Genomic DNA, 9,236 nt, shown 5'->3' on the forward strand with positions numbered 1-9,236 from the left:
GAAGAATGTAACTGATAAGAATGCAAAGCAAAAGAAGAACATACCAGAAGAAAGAAGATTTTCCAATTATCTCCAGTAGTCAGTATGGTGGATGTGGTGGTTCCCTTCACCAAAACACAGTCGATGAGAAAATAAACATTGCACCCATGCAATGAAATCTCCCTGCTGTGAGGAAAGAACCATTTACTATGTTTTGTATTGCAAATAGATTGTTCTTCGTGAACATAGGGATATGACTATCAAAAATACAATACAAAGTAAGGACATACCTAAACAAAGCCGATTTATCAATTTTAAAAAATCTGTTAGTATGGTACATGTGGTGTTTCATTTCCACTGAAAACCTGTTGAAGTGAGAATAAACATTGTAGCCAAACAACAACATTACCCAGCTGTAAAGGATAAAAAATTTACAACATTTCAAAGAACAAATAAATTATTCTACTGTGAAATTGATGAATATAACTGATAAGAATGTAGGTAAATGAGAACATACAAGAAGAAAGAAGAATTTCCCAGTCTCTCCAGTAGTCAGTATGCTGGATGTGATAGTTCCCTTACACCAAACACCCAGTGGATGTGAAAATAAACATTGCCACCTGTTGTAACCTCTACAGGAATGCCACGGATTACCGCTAACCAAAATGTGGTGGTATCGACTGGAGCAGCTGTGAACAAACAAGAATGGAATGGAAGGACAGTCAAGATGACAGACAACCAAGCAAGGTACCAAGATCAACAACAAAGTATTAAGCAACAGGGTCATAAGAGATAACCTCACGAAATCAAACTATGCCCCCTCGTAAACGGGAAGCAAGCACACACAATGTGAACACGATGTCTGTAAGCGAGATGTCTACTGACTCAATGCAAGCACCAGGCTGCCTCACTGAGTGAGAGGCAGGGTATTTTGCTATTGTCCACTGGGCCACATGCTCCACAGTGGCGCCCCCACATTAGACTCAGGGTCAGTAGCACGTGCAGCCACAGCATTCGGGGTGATTGCTCCAGAGACCTCTAGTGGTCATCAAGTTCCATGCGGTCTCCTGTGGATTTGAAACTCATGGAGCTTGGTACCAGATCCTTCTCCCCCCCTGCATTGGGGTGAAAATGCCCCTGTCTGTGCTGCGGTGTTCGGCAGATGGGAGAAGACCCAGGCTTGTCAACTGCCATTGTCGGGGAGGAAGGGACACCCGAGGTGTCCATGTCAGCCAAGCCAGAGGCCAGGGTGTTGCAAGGAGCTTCCGATCCAGCTCAGGATGGGAATGGTTGGCGGTAGGCTTGCGGGGATGTAGCAACCGAGGGCAGTGGCAACGACTCAATGACCATGTCTGTACCTGAAGGAGGTAGTGTAGGAGGAGGTGGCAGCGGTAGTCCGACAGGGGTACATGGATGGAGCTGGTTATGATGGTGGGGCTAGAATCCTTTCGACACTTGCACTGACGTCACACACTGACCATGGGCCATGACGACCATGGCAGACGCACAGCCCACCTTGCTCCCTTACATGCGGGCCCACAAGGCCATGCTCGGGGTGTAACGCTGAGATGGCTAAGAGTGGGGTGGGAAGTTGACAGCTTCAGCAAATGGAGCAGGGTCTGCAACTGTCGCCCAAGGAGGAGCTCTGTCAGACTATGTCCGTCAGTTGGTGTGTTGGGATATGTGCTCAAGAACAGGGTGAGGGCTGATGTCGTTAGAGATGTTTCCACTACCTTTGTCAACTGTTGTTTAAATGTGCTGTTCTCAGCCATTGGTATTCCGATGTGTGAGGGCTGCCCCAGTGCCGTAGGCCGACGCATCCACCACCACAACCAAGGTGCGATCTAGAGATGAGGGAGTAACTCAAGGGGCACACTTCAGCATCGCCTTTAAATGAAGAAAAGCCTGGTCACAGGCAGGAGTCCTATCAAAAGGTACCCCTTTGTGATGCAAGTGATTGAAGGGTTGAGCAACAGAGGCAGCTTGGGGCAAGAACTTTAAGTAATAAGTAACCTTGCCCAAAAACACCTGGAGTTCAGATAAGTCCTTGAGATGAGGAAGGGCCTCAATGGCCACGACATTGCAATCTGAAGGGTGAATGCCATCTTTGCTAAGCCAGTGGCCTAAGTATTCCACTTCTAGTTTTCTAGTTGAAAAAAAAAACAACACTCGTCCAGGTGGCAGCGTATACCCACTAATTGCAGAGCGTGAAACAAGGTGCTGAGGTTGTGCAAATGTTCCTGGCAGGAACGCCCGGTGACTGATATGTCATCTAGATAATTAACGTAGGCTGGGATAGGCTGTGGCATAAGCTGCTCCAGGAACCATTTTCAAATTAGCTGGCACTGAAGAGACACCAAATGGAAGGCGCTTGTACTTGTATAAGCCAAAAGGTGTGTTGATAACCAAGATGTTCAAGGAATTGGAATCCAAAGGTAACTGGTGGTATGCCTCAGCCAGGTTGATCTTAGAAAAGTACTCGTCCCCACAAGTTTGGCGGGAAGTTCTTCCTGTTGGGAAATGGGGTAAGTGTCTACTAAGGACTGAGCATTGACAGTAGCACTGAAGTCCCAAAACAGCTTAAGGGACCCATTGGGTTTCCATATAACCACCAATGGTGTCACCCAAGCACTGTATGTCACAGACTTGAGGACGCCAGCAGCCTGGAGCCGATGAAGTTCCTGCATGACTGCTAGTTGTGAGGCCACCAGAATGGGTCTGGCCTGGAAAAAGCAAGGCTGCACATCTGGCTGAAGTGTGATGTGTGCCTCAAAGTGTGAAGCACACCCGAGATATGTCACAAACAATGATGCAAAAGGCGAGCACAGATCGTCCAGGTTCTGAAAAGGAACAGCCAGGGAAATGACCATAACTTCTTCGGAAATTGAAAAGCCAAACAGTTGAAATGCATCTAGTCCAAAAATATTTGAAGCTGAGGGATGGTCGACGACAAATAGGGTAAAGAGCCAGGGAACATGTTCGTAGGTGGACTGTTTACAAAGGGGAATGGAACCGTCGCCACAGGCAACCAAACATCAAGAGGGCGGCAACAATGCAGGAGAGGCCAAGCGAATATACAATGCAATATTTATCCGGGAGATGGTGGCCCCAGTGCCAACCTGAAAACTGGCATCCTCGGTAAAAAGGCGGAGCGTGAGGAGTAGCCTCCGTACTGATGGGTCCCCCAGTGGGACGACTGATTGCAGAGCATTTACTGTATCCTGAGGCCCATTAGGTGAAGGACAGAGGTGAGTCGAACGAGTATGACAAACAGATCACATGTGGCCCTCCTTCTTACACAGCATGCACGTTTTCCAGCAATGGGGGCAATCAGCTAGAGCATGTGCGGTAAAGCACTGTGGGCAAGATGGAAGCTGGCCACACGACCAGCTCTGATACCATAGAGACATCAGACAAAGAGGAGTCCCAGTGCCACTGGTCTCTGTTGGCTGGGCCACATCGACATTGCAAGGGTGGAACCCACAGAGATGCGTCGATCGCAGCCACTTGCAGCTGAGCCTTGAGACACTCATTAGCCACCTCAGCAATTTCAGATGAGTGGGCAATTCGGAGAATCTCTTCCAATGAGGGATTATTGAGTTTCAATGCCTCAGTGTGGACCTCAGTATCGGGAGCCAGCTGAACCACCACATTCTGGACCAGGGAGCCCACATACGAAGCCTTACATTGCTGATTGGTGCATTTAAAATCACATTGATGGCTGAGATCCTGCAAGTCCATGACCCAGGAACGATATGATTGTACAGGCTGTTTATGGCACTGGTGGAACTCCTGCAGAGGGGCGACCACATAGTAGCACTAGGAATAATAGTTTGACAGCAAAAGGCATATCTCCTGGAAAGAGAGAGCTACAGGATCAGACAAGGGTGCCAACTTGCGGAGAAGAAAGAATGTGTCTGGGGTGGCCCAAGACAAAAACAATGGCCACTGCAGTAGGTCATCCGTGATTTGAAAAGCCGTGAAATGTTGTTTCAGCCTATGTAAGTATGTTTTACAGTCATCTTTAGCGTCATCAAAAGTTGGGAATGACAGCGGATGTGGGGAAAGCATCGGACACCCGAGGACTTGAAGCTGTTGTGGTAATGCGTACCGGGCATCAACTGTACCCTTTAGCAACCACATCGACTTTTGTAATTTGTCTAACTGGAGGCTGCTGCTGCTGCTGCACGAGCTGCTGCTGTTGTTATTGCAACAGACAGACCAACTTAGCCTCGATGCGAACAACTATCAAGGTTTACCTTGTCACCAGAATGTTGTAACGACGGCAGGAACGGTCGGGGGATTGCCACTAACGAAAATGCGGCGGGATCGAATGGTAGCGGCCGGCGAACAAACAAGTCAGACGAATGGGAATGGAAGGACAAGCACGATGACAGACAACCAAGAAGACACCAAGATCAACAAGAAAGTATTAAACATTGGGGTCCCAAGAGAGAACCTCAAGAAATTAAAACAAGATCCCCTCATAAACAGGAAGAAAGCACACGCAATGTAAACACGATGTCTGTAAGCGAGATATCAACCAACTCAATGCGAACACCAGACTGCCTCACCAATTTTTTTTCTTTATTGTTATTTTAACACTTCATACAAAAGGTGGGCTGGCAGCGGCAATATTACGCCGCTCTTCGGTCACAGATAGCACAAATAGAAACAAGGAAGGTACAGAAAAACAAAACATAATGGTGGTTCAAAAAATGGCTCTGAGCACTATGGGACTCAACTGCTGTGGTTATTAGTCCCCTAGAACTTAGAACTACTTAAACCTAACTAACCTAAGGACATCACACACATCCATGCCCGAGGCAGGATTCGAACCTGCGACCGTAGCAGTCGCACGGTTCCGGACTGCGCGCCTAGAACCGCGAGACCACCGCGGCCGGCCATAATGGTGGACAAAAAAACAGTAGACACATGAGTAAAAAACATGGAGCCATTTACAGGTGTAGTAAAATAAAAAAACGTTCAGCACTTGTACACAAACAATGATGACTGAAATGACACACGTGAACGATGGAGCATGGGCGGTGAAAACACTGAGGCACTAACACGACGGTACACACAAAGAACTGAAGGTGATGATCTCTGGTGCGCAAATGTTCACTTGACGTGTACGGGTCCGGGGACCTGCCAAAAGGGGAAAAGGTGGGGGAGGAAGGGGAGGGGAGGGTGTAGATGCCAGTGGCAGAGGAGATGGAAGGTGGAGGAAAGAAGGTACGGGGGGGGCGGTAGGGGAAGCCCAGGGGGAGGAGGGGGGAAGGAAGGGAGGAGGAAGAGAAGGCAGAGAGGGTGCCCTAAGGAAAAAAACACAGGGTGTGGAAGGGGAGGATCAAAATTGGTAGGAGGGGGAGATGGAGGGGAGAAGGACATCATCAGGGAGGGGAAGTTGGTGGAAGCCACTATGGGTGAGGGTATGGAGAATGGAGAGATGGAGAGCAGGTGGAAGGTGGGAAAACAGGCACGGCAGCAGACGGGGGTGGGAGAGGATGGGAGAGACAAGTGGGTGAGGGGGATCAAGTTTACGGGAGTTGTAAAGGATCTGCATCCGTAGCTAGCCGAGTGAGAGGCAGGTGCATAAATAGACGACAGCATATGTCGCCAATGGCCGCTGGGACCACGTGCTTCACAGTGGCGTCCTCACGTTAGACTCGAGGCCAGGAGCTCACGCAGCCACAGCTTATGGCGCGACTGCTACAGAGACCTCTAGTGGTCATCGAGTTCCATGCCGTCTGATGCGGATTCGAAACCCACAGCAGTCGGTACCAGACACCCATACAATGGAATCTCTCTACTATGAGGAAAGTAAGATTTACATTTTGTAAAGCAAATAGATCGTTCCTAGTGTCCTTAGGAATATGACTTTTAAAAATATAAAGCAAACTTAGGAGATACCTAACCAAAGCAGATTTATCAAGTTCCGAAAATCTATTATTGAGTACGGTGCGTGTGGTGTCTTATTTCCAGCAAAAACACACTGAAGGGAGAATAAACATTCTACATCTACGTGTACATGGTTACTCTGTAGTTCACACTTAAGTGCCTGACAGAGGGCTCATCGAACCATTTTCATACTACTTCCCTACCATTCCACTCTCGAATGGCGCATGGGAAAAAGGAACACCTAAATCTTTCCGTTCGAGCGCTAATTTCTCTTATTTTATTATGATGATCATTTCTCTCTACACAAGTGGGTGTCAACAAAATATTTTCGCATTCGGAAGAGAAAGTTGGTGATTGAAATTTCGTAAATAGATCTCGCCGCAATGAAAACTGCCTTTGTTTCAGTGACTGCCACCCCAACTCGCGAATCATATCAGTGACACTCTCACCCCTATTGCGCGGTAACACGAAACGAGCTGCCCTTCTTTGCATTTTTTCGATGTCCTCCGTCAATCCTACCTGGTAAGGATCCTACTTCGCACAGCAATATTCCAGCAGAGGACGGACAAGTGTAATGTAGGCTGTCTCTTTAGTGGGTTTGTCGCATCTTCTAAGTGTTCTGCCAACAAAGTGCACTCTTTGTTTCGCCTTCTTTACACTATTACCTATGTGGTATTTCCAACTAAAGATGCTCGTAATTGTAATTCCTAGGTGTTTAGTCAAATTGACAGTCCATAGATTTGTGCGATTTATCGTATACCCGAAATTTATCGGATTTCTTTTAGTACCCATGTGGATGACCTTGCACTTTTCTTTGTTTAGTGCCAATTGCCACTTTTCGCACCATTCAAAAATTCTCCCTAGTTCATTTTGCAATTGGAATTGATCGTCTGATGATTTTACTACATGGTAAATTACAGCATCATCTGCAAACAATCTAAGGGGGCTGCTCAGATTATCAGCTAGGTCATTTATGTAAATGAGGAACAGCAGAGGGCCTATGACATTACCTCGCTGAACGCCAGAAATCACTACTGTTCTGTTCGATGATTTACCGTCTATCACTATGAACTGTGACCTCGCTGAGAGGAAATCACGAATCCAGTCACACAACTGAGACGATACTCCATATGCACGCAATTTGATTAATAATAGCTTGTGAGGAGCGGTATCAAAAGCCTTCTGGAAATCTAGGAATATGGAGTCGATCTGAGATCCCTTGTCGGTAGCACTCATTACTTCATGCAGTTGCACAAGAACGATATTTTCTGAATCCGTGTTGGTTATGTATCAATAATTCATTTTATCGAAGGTGATTCATAATGTTCGAGTACCGCATATGCTTCAAAATCCTACTGCAAATTGAGGTCAGTGATATGGGTCTGTAATTCAATGGGTTACTCCTATTTCATTTCTTGAATATCGCTGTGCTCTGTGCTACTTTCCAGTCTTTAGGAACAGACCTTTCATCAAGTGAGCAGTTGTATAGGATTGCTAGGAAAGGCGCTCTTGTGTCTGCATACGCTGAAAGGAACCTGATTGGTTACCATCTGGGCCAAGAAGACTTGCCTTTCTTAAGCGATCTGAGTTCTTTTGCAACACCTAAGACATCTACTTTTATGTCACTCATGCTAACAGCTGTTCTGGTTCCGAATTGTGGAATATTTACTTCGTCTTCTTACGTGAAGGGATTATGGAATACTGTGTTTAGTAACTCCGCTTTAGTAGCACCTTCTTTGCGACTGGTGTACTTTATATACATCCAGAATCTCTTCGGGTTTTCTACCATATTTTGAGACAATGTTTCATTGTGGAAACTATTAAAAGCATCTCGCATTGACGTCCACACTAAATTTTGAGGTTCCGTGAAATTTAGCCAGTCATGAGGATTTTTCGTGCTTCTGAATTTGGCATGCTTTCTTTGGTTGCTTCTGCAACAGTGTTCTGACGCGTTTTGTGTACCATGGTGGATCACTCCCGTCTCTTCTTAACTTATGCGGTATGAATCTATCTATTGCTGTCGATACTGTACCTTTGAATTTGGGTCATATCTGGTCTATACCTACATAATTAGCTTGGAAAGAATGGAGACTCTCTCATGTGGGCTCATGAACTAATTGTTCAAAGTAATTCTCAGAGAAAGCATTTAGTACAATTTCGGAAGATGTTTTCTGTCTACCACTGGCTTTGAACATGTATTTTCGCCAAAAAATCGAGGGTACATTGAAGTCTCCACCAATTATAAGTATGAGTGGGGTACTTATTTGTAATGTGATTCAAGTTTTCCTAGATCCATTCAGGTATTATATCATTTGACTCGGGGGCGTCGTTAGAAGGAGCCAATTATTTATTTTGGCATGGCTGTTGAGTATAGCCTCTACCCATAGTAATTTGCAGGAACTATTTATTTCAGCTTCACTGCAAGATAAACTACTACAAACAGGCACTAACAGACCACCACCTACTTTATTTAATCTATCCTTTCTGAGCACACTTTGCGCCTCTGTAAAAATTTTGGCAGAATTTATCTCCGGCTTTAGCCAGCTTTCTGTTCCTATAACGATTTCAGCTTCAGTGCTTTCTATCAGCACTTGAAACTCTGGTACTTTTCCTACACAGTTACGACAATTTACAGCTACAATACCGACTGTTGCTTGGTCAATTCTTGTCGTTCCTTTGCCCTGTACCCTTTGAGACTGGAGCCCTTTTTGATCTTTCCCGAGACAGTCTAACTTAAAAAAACCGCCCTGTCCCTGCTAATCAGCCCGTGCTACACATGTAGCCGCCTCCTGTGTGTAGTGGCCACCTGACCTACTTAGCGGAACCCGAAACCCCACCACCCTATGGCGCAAGTCGAGGAATCTACAGCCTACATGGTCGCAGAACCGTCTGAGCCTCTGATTCAGACCCTCCACTCGGCTCTTAACTAAATATCCACAAGTGGTCCTGTCGACGATGCTGCAGATGATGGTGAGCTCTGCCTTCATCTCGCTATCAAGACAGGCAGTCTTTACCAACTCAGATAGCCGCCGGAAACCAGAGAAAATCTCTTCCGATCCATAGCGACACACTTCATTAATGCCGACATGAGCCACCATCCACAGTTGGCTGCGCCCTGTACCCTTCATGGCATCCGGAAGGACCCTTTCCACATCTTGGATGATTCCCCGCAGTATGCACACAGAGTGCACATTGGCTCTCTTCCCGTCCTTAGCTGCCATATCCCTGAGGGGCTCCATCACTCGCCCCTTCCCCATGACAAGCAATCCGACCCTCTGCACTTGTCCGAACCTCTCAGGAAGACCGGCTACTGACTCAGCAGGTGTGGCCGCCCTTGCTGGCTAAGAAGTACTTTC

The sequence above is a fragment of the Schistocerca gregaria genome, unplaced genomic scaffold, assembly GCF_023897955.1.
Source record: "Schistocerca gregaria isolate iqSchGreg1 unplaced genomic scaffold, iqSchGreg1.2 ptg000528l, whole genome shotgun sequence".
Lineage (NCBI taxonomy): Eukaryota > Metazoa > Arthropoda > Insecta > Orthoptera > Acrididae > Schistocerca > Schistocerca gregaria.